This window comes from Scyliorhinus canicula, chromosome 3, assembly GCF_902713615.1.
Source record: "Scyliorhinus canicula chromosome 3, sScyCan1.1, whole genome shotgun sequence".
Taxonomy (NCBI): domain Eukaryota; kingdom Metazoa; phylum Chordata; class Chondrichthyes; order Carcharhiniformes; family Scyliorhinidae; genus Scyliorhinus; species Scyliorhinus canicula.
Window position 1 is genome coordinate 238,858,166 of NC_052148.1, and position 12,690 is coordinate 238,870,855.

The following is a 12,690-nucleotide window of genomic DNA, read 5'->3' on the forward strand; positions in this document are numbered from 1 at the left end:
TGTTCTTTGGTACACCGATTCAATCATTGTCTCTGTACTAGAACAAAACAGCTTCTGTTGCTTATTCCATTGATGGGAGGTGCCCCATGCCTGGACAATCTGGATAGTTTGATGGTGATTGGTTGTAGTTAATGGTAATTGTTTCTCTCTGGGTGGTGAAACTGATATTTGTCAGGCTGTTAGTGTTTTTTCTTTTTCACCTTTCAGGTGTCTAGAAGCTCAGTGGTGAATGGAAAGCCTTTCTGTGGATAGAAGACTGGGTAGGTACCTCATCTTTGGTTGGATATTTCGTGAGGTGGTTGGCCTGCCTACTGTCTCTGGAGATAAAAGGCTTCTCTGAAGGTCGTTCTGTCTCTGGTGTCACTTACACCCCCCCCCCCCCCCCCCCCCCCCCTTCACAGAGTCATAGAGGTTTACTGCACAGAAAAGGCCCTTCGGCCCATTGTGTCTACGCTGGTCTGTTGCCTCACGGCGCCGAGGTCCCAGGTTCAATCCCGGCTCTGGGTCACTGTCCGTGTGGAGTTTGCACATTCTCCCCGTGTTTGCGTGGGTTTCACCCCCACAACCCAAAGATGTGCAGGGTAGGTAGATTGGCCATGCTAAATTGCCCCTTAATTGGAAAAAAATAAATTGGATACGCTAAATTAAAACAAAAAAAGTGTCTACGCTGGTCAAAAACAATGGCCTTGTCTGTCCTGGCATCAAAAGTGCATGTCTAAATACTTCTTGAGTGTTTAAGCTTCCAACACCTTTTCAGGTAGTGTGTTCCAGACTCCCACCACCCTTTAGGCGAAAATATTTTCCTCACATTCCCTCTAAACCTCCTGCCCCTTAAGTCTATGCCCCCTGATCCCTCCATCAAGGGGAAAGGTTTCTTCCTGTCTACTCGATCTGTACCCCTCATAATTTTATACATCTCAATCATGCCTCTCTCATTCTCCTCTGCTCCAAGGAAAACAACTCCAGTCTATCCGATCACTCTTCATAATTAAAAACCTCCAGCCCAGGCAACATCCTGGTAAACCTCCTCTGCACCCTTTCCAGTGTTAACACATCCCTCCTATAATGTGGATTCCAGAACTGCACACCATACTCTAGCTGTGGCTTAACCAACGCTTCATACAGTTCAAGCATCACCTCCCTGCTCTTAAACTCTATGCCTCAGCTAATAAAGGCAGGAATACCATATGCCTTCTTAGCCACTGTATTCACCTGTCCTGTTATCTGAAGGAACCGAGGTCCCTCTGATTTCAGTGCTTCCCAGGGTCCTGCTGTTCATCATGTACTCCCTTGTTGTTGTCCTGCCCAAGTACATCACTTTTCCAGATTGAATTCCAATTGCCACTGATCTGCCCACCTGACAAGCCTGTCTATATCCTCTGATTATCTAAGAAATGAAATGAAAATCGCTTATTGTCACAAGTAGGCTTCAAATGAAGTTACTGTGAAAAGCCCCTGGTCGCCACATTCCGGCGCCTGTTCGGGGAGGCTGTTATGGGAATTGAACCGTGCTGCTGGCCTGCCTTGGTCTGCTTTCAAAGCCAGCAATTTAGCCCTGTGCTAAACAGCCTCAGGCAAGGCTACCTTCCTCACTATTTACTACCCACCAATTTTCATATCCTCCACAGATTTACTGATTAATCCTCCTACATTCATGTCTAAATCATTGACATAAACTATAAACCGCAAGGGTCCGAACACTGATCCCTATGGGACCCCACTGGACACAATACTCCAGTCTGAAAAACACACCACTCAACCATCACTCTCTGCTTCCTGCCACTCAGCCACTTCTGGAACCAATTTACCCAAATCTCCTTGGATCCCATGGGCTCTTGACTTCGCTATCAGTCTCCCATGTGGGACCTGATCAAATTCTTTGCTGACGTCCAAGTAGATAACATCAAATGCATTGCCCTCTGTGGTGGTGTGGACATGAGCACTGCCATTGGTGCAGAGCACTGGCTTCCCATTGGCTCTGGCTGGTCATGTGCCTCTCGTCCGATTGGTTGGGACTAGTCATGTGACTGCTCTCCAATTGGTCAAGAGGCAAGTAGGCCCCGCCTCCGAAGCGGGGTATAAGTACCCAGAGTTCCCGGCGGTCGGCCATTCTATGTAGAAGCTAACAACCGGGCTAACAACTAGCAGATTAAAGCCACTATTCGGATCCTAAATGTGTCTTGAGTCGAATTGATGGTACATCACCCTCATCTACACACGTGGGGCACGAGTTAACAGAAATGAAAAAGAGTCGCGTGTCGAGTGCGTTTAGCCGTGTATTTCCCGGCACTGGCAGCGCTGTGAACAACCCTGCTATTAAATGAGACTGTGCTTCATATCAGGTCCTCGACGAGGGACACCCCACCGTGGCCGTACTTCGTACAATTTCCTGAGCTAATGAGCTCTGCTTGCTAATGCAGGAAGAGATCTCGGTGCCCCGATTTCTAGAACCCCCACCGTGGCCTCAGGACCCCCCACCCCCATGCCCCAACTTGCCAATGAGGGGATCCTCGGGCCCTCCTCGCCCTACCTGATAAGGGCAGGGCACCCCTGAGCCCAAACTCTGCATGGGCAAGTTGCCACCTGGACATCTTGGTCCTGCCAGGCTCGCACCTCGACAGATCTCGCGAGGCATAACAAGGCAATTAAACCTCTCGAGGCCTCGCGGGAAATTTAACGGCCTTGCTGCATCCTGGGCTGGGCGCGATGAGGCCGGTAGTACGCGACCATGGTCACCTTTCATCTGGCCCTGTTCAATTTGTCTACTTAAGCCTGCCGGAACACTTGGAACCTCCTCTCTGTCTATGCAAATTTCTTTAATTTTATTACAGTCCTTCACCCTGATTTTTATAACCACACTGTGCCTTTCACGAGTGAACACTGGCACAAAGTATTCATTTGGAACCCTACCTACGTCCTTCGGCTCCACACACACATGACCATTGTGGTCCTTAATGGGCCCTACTCTTTTCCTAGTTATCCTTTTACCCATAAGGTACTGGTCTGGCCCTTGAAGGTTTGGCTACGCGGAATGGAGAAGAACCGACCTGCTTTGCAAGGAGAGGTTACAAATTAACTCAACATTTGGCTGCAGTTTCATGGTTGAACCTTCCGCAGTATACCATTCTGGCTGTCAGAGGACCGTGGTTGTTCTCGCCTCTTCTGGTTGGAGAAAATTGAGAGCTATGGAGGCATCACTGCTGAGGAGAGGGAAGGGCTGATTTTCTAACATGTACATCAGCTCCGTGAACTGCCTATTGCCGTCCCTCAAAGTTTTCTGTGTCATGCCAACGACCAGGTGTTGGACTTCCCCCTGCATTGTAAATATGAGCAGTAATGAAGGTATGAAGACAGAACTGGCTGAAGAGAAATTAGGTAAAGGAATGAGTTAGTAGAGATGCCGTGGCAGAAATTCGGGGAAATATTTCCTAACGCTCAGCAAAGGTGCATTCCAGTGAGAGAAAAAGGATGCCAGGAGAAGGATGCATCACCATGTCTAACATAAGGAAATTAAAGATTAATATCAGATTGAAAGAAAAAGCGTATAATTCTGCAAAGGTTAGTGGAAGGTCAACACATTGTCTTTTTTACAATCTGTGCGAAGTATGGACTAAAAAATAATAAGGGCGAAATTAGAGTGCGAGAGAAAACTATCCAGAAATTTAAAAACAGATAGTAAGAGTTTCTACAGATAGTTAAAAAGGACAAGAGGAACCAAAAATGTGCTTTGGTGCCCTAGAAGGAAGGAGCCTGGGGAATTAATATAGAAAATAAGAAAATTGCAGATGAACTGATGTTTGCATCGGCACTGGAGAAAACACATGCCATCCAGTAAATAATTGTAACTCAGGAAGTGAAAGTGACGAGGAATTTAAAACAATTTCAGCACCAGGGAAAAGGTACAGTGAAAATTGAACTAAAAGTTGACATGTCCCAGGTCCTGGTGGATTTCATCTGAGCATCTGAAACAAAATTGTTGCTGAGCCAGTGGATGTTTTGATTTTAGTCTTCTAAACTTCCCTAGATCTCGCAAGAGTCCCATCAGATTGGAAAATAGTGAATGCAACTCCTCTATTCAAGAAAGGTGGAGGGAGATGGAAAGCAGGAAATTACAAGCCAGTTAGCCTAACATCTGTTACAGGGAAATAGCTGAAATCTACAATTAAGCTATAACAAGGCACCTGGAAAATCTCAGTGCCATCAAGCAGTGTCAGTTTGGTTTTGTGAAAGGGAAATCACAGTGAACTAATTTATTAGAGCTCTTTGAGGAAGTAACAAGCAAGGTGGATAAAGGGGAATCTGTGGATGGGTAGTATTTGAATTTCCAGAACTGTTATGACAAGATTCCACATCAAGGCTTACTACACGAAATAAGACTCATGGTGTCAGGATAACAAATTAGCATGGATCCAGGATTGGTTTACTAACAGGAAGCAGAGAGTAGAAATAAATGAATCATTTTGGGGTTTTCAAGGTGTAACAAGTGGGGTGTAACCGGGATCCATTCTGGGACCTTTTATTTATAATCTATGGGCTGGACTTGCTGACCAACCTACCGCGTATTTTTCAGCAGTGGAGGCGGCCAGCCAATGAGATTTCCCGCCCGCCCCATCCCCCAAGGGAGTCAATGGGTATGGGGTAGGCAGAAAAGTGGAGTTGAAATTACAATCCGTTCAGCCATGATCTTGGGAATGATGGAACAGACTTGAGGGAGTATATGGCCTACTGTTCCCTTGTACGTAATGACCGAGCAGGCCTGAGGGGCGAAGTGGCCTACTTCTGTTCCGACATTAGTCTCCTTTTGATTTCGATCTGAATCTGAGGCTTCAAAGAAGTTATAAAGTTGCCTCAAATTAACTTCGAAGATATAACCAACTATGAAAACTGATTTGAAAGAAAAAACAAAACTTGATTACAAATTTCAAAAAAAATATACTCCCCTTTGAGGAAGTTATTAATGGAGATCCAAAAGAGTTTTTTTTCTGGGTTATTTAATAATTGCATTGTTCACAAATGTTTGGGGTTGACTTGTTTTTAATACAATGATTTTGGATGAGGAAGATTATTTGGCCCATCTTAATTCATCCATCCGAAGAAATTCCAATGTCCCGCCATTATCACGTCCAGTTGTTTTTGATTCAAGTTCCCCTCCAATATTCTGTTTGTAAGTTTATTTTATACATTGATAATTTTGTGTTAAAGTATAGTTTCCTGATATCAATCTTAACATTACCTTTTGCGAGTTTACTTGCGTCCTCTCGTTCTCTCCCACAGTTTATATTAAAAGATGTAGAAAAAGTCAACCGTCGTGAATTTTATTATATCCCACTCAAAAACAGTTCCTTACTGGACTGAAATGCCCACCTTTTTGTAGTCTTTCCACATAGCTCACTGCTGACATTGGACAGTCTTCGCAAGTCTCCTGGTTTTGACAATTGGTGAGGTGTTCAGGGGTAATCTGACAATAGAATGTAGAGTTTGATCATTATTTCCTCTGATTTGCATTGCACTATTTTGGCAACGTAGTTTGGCTTTGAATGCCGACCTGCTTTGTTTGGACATGCTTAGTGTCTAGGTATTTTTCTGCTTCATCCTCGACTACTTCAACAACATTTATGAATTATGTCTGTTGCCTATTTTTCTATCCAATGCATGGCACTTTGTAGTGTCTGGATTAGATTTCATCTGCCACTTATCTACCCATTTATACCCAACTTGTTCTGCACTTTTTGAGCTGCCTCTTCCAATTTGATTGCGTTTCCATGTTTATCGTGCAAATTTAACCACTTTGAGAATTCAATGTCCAACACTCGTGGGGATCCTCAACCAAGCCCTGAGACATGTCACTTGGTGATTCCCCAGTTGATAAAATGCTAGCTTGCTTATTGGTTCTTATCCCTCAGCCAGTCTCTTTGCCTTTACAGGAGTTTATTCTAAATACCCTAAGAATTGATTTTAATTCATAGCCTTTTCTGCGGAACGTTATCAAAACCATTTGAACGTCACTACACTTATGTCATTGGGATTACTGCAGTACACCTGGATTGTCACTTCCTCAAAGACGTTGAGTTTATTCAGGCAGGATCATCCCCACCTAAATTACAGAAACAGAGAAAGGGACATAAGAACGAGACTAGGCCATTCAGCCCCTTTAGCCCGTCCACCATTCAGTTAGATCGAGGCTGATCTATGATATAACTCTGAAAATCATGTTTCTACTTTTGCTGATGACACAATCACATGATGCATATAGATAATTAAGAGAATTTGGGAGATTTGGGCCATTCATGCAGAGGGATAAAGGAATGACATATGCATTTCAATGTGAATAAACGTCAGGCCAGACAATCTTTAAAAAAAAAGCTGAAAAATATATAAATGAATAGCAAGTCCAGTAGCAAAGATGGAAAGTGTCATGTGATTATTGAAAGTTTTCAGTCGAGACAAAGATTCCATTGAGCTTTGCAACACAGGAGGCCATTTGCCCCACTGTGCCATTGAACTAAATCAATAAAACTAATGAAATGTTATGATATTGAGAGGAAGAGATCATGTAAGTAAGCAGAAGGGAATGAAGACTAGCGGGCCATGTTGCGGGGTGGTGGAAACCCCGTTCATATGTTTTGGTCCTGTCCAAAACTGGAGGATTACTGGAAGGAGGTTTTTAGGGTAATCTCTAAAGTGGTGCATGTGAAACTGGACCCAAGGCCTTGGGAGGCCATATTCGGGGTGTCGGACCAGCCAGGGTTGGAAACGGGTGCGGAGGCAAATGTTGCAGCCTTCGCCTCGTTGATCTCTTGCTCCATCTGTTGGGATGGAGATCAACCTTTCCACCCTGTGCCCTGGCGTGGCGGGGGAACCTGCTGGAATTCTTGACTCTTGAGAAGGTCAAATTTGAACTGAGGGGAAGGATGGAGGGGTTCTACAATTCATGGGTGTTATTCATTATGCACTTTCGAGAATTGGATTACATCAAATATTAGTGGGGGTGGGAGAGTTGGGGGGAGGGGGACTGTATGTGTTAATTGTGACTATGGGTGATTCCTGATTCCTTTTTGTTACTTGTTTCTGTTTACATGCTGGCTAATGTTTGAGGGTTTGGTGGGAGGATGGGATTGTTGTTATTGATATGGGGATTCGTTACTGATTATTGTTGGATGTACATTTGGCAGAAAATGTGAAAAAGGAGGAGAATAAAAATATGTAAAGAAAAAAAGACTAGCGGGCTTTAACTGAGACTACAGATTGCAATATTACCCTTCCCTTGCTTCTCTGCAGAGTTGACATGATGTGAAAAAGAAAAAAGCAATTAATGTTGTCTTGATACAGGCCATAGATATAAAAAGGCTTCTAAGCGCAGGGTTACAAATTGTAAGGACAGTCACAATTGATCAAATATATTGTGGAACATGATGGATCACGTGCTGCTGGGTTCACTGATAGGCCAGCTATGGAATGCAATGTTTATCAATGAATGTGTATGTTCGAAGATAGCCAATATTATTTACAATTTGTCCTGCAAGCTGCATCTTGCAAGACAAATTCCTGACCACAAAACCTGCTTTAATTTACCAAAGGTGATGGTAGACATGAAAGTTTGGTGGAATTGATTTTTTTTACAAAGGTTCAAAGATTTTTTTTATTTGTTAATGGGATGTGGAGATCGATGGCAAGGTCAGCATTTGCTGCCCTTGCCTAATTCCATTGAGGTGGTCGTGATGAGCCACCTTCTTGAACCGCAACAGTCCATGTGGTGTAGGTACAACCAGAGTGCTGTTAGGAAGGTGTCCCAAGATTTTGACCTATTAATTTCAAGTCCAGGTGCTGAGTGGCTTGGAGGAGAACTTCTTCCAGTTCTTGGTGTCTGCTGCCCTGGTTCTTCGAAGTGATAGAAGGTTTGGAAGGTGTTCTTGAAGGAGCCCTGGTGAGGTTCTGCAGTGAATCTTGTAGATGGTATACATTGCCATCTAGTGGTGGATGAGGTGCCAACTAAGTGGAATGTTTTGTTCATGGTGGTGTCAATCTTGAGTGTGGTTGAAGCTGCACTCCTCTAGACAAGTGGTGAATATTCCATCGCACTCCTGACTTGTGCCTTTGTAGATGGCGATCAGGTTTTTGGGAGTTAGGTGGTGAATTATTCTCCATGGAATCCCCAACCTCTTGTTGTGACATGTGTATACATCTAAGGATTGTATCTTAAATTACGTCAATCACTACTGCCATTGAAATAGGGTACTGCCATTGAGACAGGGTATGATGTATTAGTCCCATGACTTGCAGTTGGGTGGTAAGCCAATGAACCTGACCCCCCCCTCTTAGCTTCAAATAAAGAATCCACATTATTGTAGTGGTAAACACCACCAGTAACTCATTGCATGTATTACGGTACTGCCACTGTATTACAGGTACCACAGTAAATCCCAGCCTGCTGGCTCCTCCCAGCAGGCGGCGTATAAAAGTGTACGCTCTCCTGTGTTGCTCCCATTCTGGTTCCAGCTGCAGGAGGCACAACATCTTGTGCAATAAAGCCTCGATTGTTCCACCATTCTCGTCTCGTGGTAATTGACGGTACAACAATTGTTTCACAAATTTTTTGTATGATTGATACATTTACATCAAATAGAGAATAATTTAACACATCTAACAGAGTCTTTTTTTAAAAAACATTTTAGTAAGGCATTTATACCTTTATAACCATAAACGGTACAAATACAAATATAAACATAGTGCAAAAAACATCACTCCATCTCTCATTAATCCTACCTACCCTAAACACAAAGTAGCCTAACTATACCCCCCCCCCCCCTACAGTTTATTGCCTCTGCTTACAGTTTAGCTTTTCCCGAAGAAGTCAATAAGCGGTTGCCACCTCCGGACGAACACTAACATTGTCCTTCTCAGGGCGAACTTCATTTTCTCAAGTCTGAGAAACCCAGCCATACCACTAACCCAAACTTCTGATTTCGGGGGCTTCAAGTCCCTCCACGCTAACAATATCCATCTCTGGGCTACCAAGACGACAAAGGCCAAAACGTCAGCTTCTCTCGCCCCTTGGGCTCCCGGATCTTCCAACATTCCAAAGATTGCCACCTCTGGACTCAGCGCCACCCTTGTTTTAACTACCATGGACATGACATCCACAAATCCCTGCTAGTAACCCCTAAGCTTCGGGCATGCCCAAAACACATGGACATGTGTTTGCTGGCCTTCCCGCACATCTCACACACTTGTCCTCTATCCCAAAAAACGTGCTCATCCGGTCCTGTGTGCCCGGTGAACTACCTTGAATTGTATCAGGCTGAGCCTGGCACATGATGAGGACATGTTGACTCTGCTCAAGGCATCCACCTCTACCTAACCCCCCCCCCCCCCCCCCCCCCCAGCTTATCTTCCCATTTACCCGTTAGCTCATCTATCTGGGTTTCCTCCCACTCCATAAGCTCTTTGTAGATATCCAGAACCTTCCCCTCCCACGCCCCCATTCTAGAAATTACCCTGTTCTACATTCCCTGTGGTGGGAGGAGCGGACAGGTCGAAAACTGCCTTCGCGCAAAATTCCTTATCTGCAGATATCAAAATCCGTTCCCTCCCTGCAATTCAAACTTTACCTCCAAACAGAAAAAGCGCCCATCAATAAATAGATCCCCCATCCTCTCAATCCCTGCTCACTGCCACCTCTGAAACCCCTTATCCAGCCTCCCCAGAACATCACAAATTGTATCCCACACCAATGCTCCCTCCACTCTCGTATGCTTTCTCCACTGCCGCAGACGTTCCGGGCCGCCACTACCACCAGGTTTGTGGAGCACTGGGCCGGCGAGAACAGGAGAGGCGCCGTTACCAATGCCCCAAACTTGTGCCCTTACACGATGCCGCCTCTACTCGCTACCGCACCCCCCCTCCCCCCCCCCACTACCCACTTCCTGATACAGCTGACCTAGTCTTGTAGCTATATATTTATGTGGCTATTCCAATTAAATAAGTAATCAACAGTAAACCACCAGGATGTTGATAGTGGGGGGGTTCAGAGTTGGAAATGCCATTGAACATGAAGAAGAGGTTGTTAGATCCTATGTTGCTGGAGATGGCCATTGCCATCTTGTGTGGAGCAGTGCTCCGAAAGCTCGTGTTTGAAACAAACCAGTTGGACTTTAACCTGGTGTTGTAAGACTTCTTACTGTGCTCACCCCAGTCCAACGCCGGCATCTCCACATCTTGTGTGGGTAAACATTATTACCACTTATCTGACCAAGCCTCAATGTTGCCCATGTCTTTCTGCATTGAGGCACTGGCTGTTTTAATTAAAAAGTTGGGACTGAACATCGTACACTGATGAGAGAACATCCCCATTTGTGACTTTAGGATGGTGACAAAATCATTAATGAAGCATCTGGAGATGCATAATACCCAGATGAACTCTTGCAGTGATATCATGGGGCTGAGATAATTAGCTTGTACCAACCTCAACCATCTTCCTTCATGTTAGTCATAACTCTAGCCAATAAAGTGTTTTCCCCTTGATTCCCATTGACTTCAATTTTACTAGGGCTCCTTAATACCACACTGGGATAACTTGTAATGGTAAGGGCACCACTATCGCTCCTGGTAAGGGCTCTCCCTTATCTCTCATGTCCATTTGAGGGCCAAGGCTGTAGATGTGGAAATCAGTGGTCCTCTTGGAAACATTGAGCATTGGTGAGCAGATTATTTCTGAATAAGTGCTACTTTATAGCACTGTTGATGACACCTGAATAAGGGTAGCAAATGTTGTGCCAAGGGCTGTAGGGATAAACCCAGGAACTACCGACCGGACGTGTCTTACTTCTGTCATGGGTACGTTGTTAGAAGGTATTCTGAGGGACAGGATCTACAGGCATTTAGACAGGCAAGGAATAATTAGGGAAATTCAGCATGGCTTTGTCAGGGGAAAGTCGTGTCTCTCAATTTATTAAAAAAAAACTTTTTTATTCTCCTTTTTCACACTTTCTCCCAAATTTACACCCACCAACAATAAACAATAATCAGTAACAAATATGTCAACCCCATATCAATAACAACGATCCCATCCTCCCACCAAACCCCAAACATTAGCCGGCATCTTCAAAATGTCAAAAAGGAATCAGGAATCACCCATAGTCACCATTAACACACACCACCCCCCCCCCCCCCAACTAATGTTCAATGTTATCCAGTTCTTAAAAGTGCATGATGAATAATGCCCATGAATTGTAGAACTCCTCCATCCTTCCCCTCAGTTCAAACTTAACCTTCTCAAGAGTCACGAATTCCAACAGGTCCCCCCCGCCACGCCAGGGCACAGGGTGGGGAGGTTCTCTCCAACCCATCAGGATCCGCCTTTGGACGATCAACGAGGCGAAGGCTACAACATCTGCCTCTGCACTCGTTTCCAACCCTCGCTGGTCCGACACCCCGAATATGGCTTCCCGGGGGCCCGGGCCCAGTTTCACATGCACCACTTCAGAAATTACCCTAAAAACCCCCTTCCAGTAATCCTCTAGCTTTGGCCAGGACCAAAACATATGAACGTGATTAGCGTGGCCCCCACCCTGCAACGTTCACACACATACTCCTTCAAAGAATCCGCTCATCCTTGACCTTGTGAGGTGCGCTCTGTATACCACCTTCAGCTGCATCAGCCCCAACCTCGCGCACGAGGTGGAGGCATTCACTCTGCGGAGCACCTCACACCAGAACCCCTCCTCCGTATCCTCTCCCAACTCTTCCTCCCACTTTGCTTTGATCCCTTCCTGTGGTGCCTTGTCCTCTTCCAAAACCGCTGACACTACCCCCTTCTCCAGTCTCCCTGTCGTCAGCACCTCCTCCAGCAATGTGGAGGCCGGCTCCACTGGGAATCTCTGGATCTCCTTTCTGGCAAAATCTTGAACCTCTAATGTATCAAAACATTTCCCCCTGCTCCAGCCCATACTTCACTTCCAGCTCCTTCAGACCTGCAAACCGACCCCGAAGAAACAAATCTTTTAATGTCTTAATCTTCTTCTCCCATTTCCAAAAATTTCCATCCCACCTCCCTGGCTCAGTTCTGTGGTTCCCCCGAATCGGCATTTCCCTTGACCCTGCCCCCAACCCGAAACGTTGGCGAAACTGCTTCCAAATTCTCAATGAAGCTATTATTACCGGACTCCCCGAGTATTTCCCTGGGGCTATCGGGAGCGGCGCTGTTGCTAGTGCTTTCAATCCCGACCCCCTGCACAAACTCTCCTCCATTCTGACCCACTGGGAATCAACCCCTCTGACCCAGCTCCGCACCTTCGCCGTGAAGTAGTAATACATCAAGTATGGAAGACCCAAACCCCCTGCCTGCCTTCCCCTCTGTAGCAGCACCTTTCTAACTCTGGCCACCTCCCCTCCCCATATGAACAAAGTAATCCTTCCCTCCATCTCTCTGAAAAAAAGCCTTTGGCAGGAAAATCGGCAGGCATTGAAAAATAAACAGAAATCGCGGCAACACGTTCATTTTAACTGCTTGTACCCGACTGGCCAGTGACGGAGGGAGACCACCCCACCTTGCCAGATCAACTTTCACTCTCCCCACCAAACTAGAAATGTACCTGCGGAGCCCCCTCCACTCCCGGGCAACCTGCACCCCCAGATACCTAAAGTGAGTCCCTGCCCTACGGAATGGCAGTGCAGCACACCCCCCCCCGGGCC

At 45.6% G+C, this 12,690-nt stretch overlaps 1 protein-coding gene across 1 annotated transcript in view; it reads left to right on the plus strand.

The window, feature by feature from the left end:
• The first annotated feature begins 234 nt into the window (after positions 1-234).
• inpp4b (inositol polyphosphate-4-phosphatase type II B) overlaps positions 235-12,690 on the plus strand; it is a 1,043,608-nt gene continuing 1,031,152 nt past the window's right edge. Inside the window, exon 1 of the mRNA XM_038792440.1 lies at positions 235-260. The gene's annotated coding sequence lies outside the window, so the exon portion shown is untranslated. The remainder of the gene's footprint in view (positions 261-12,690) is intronic.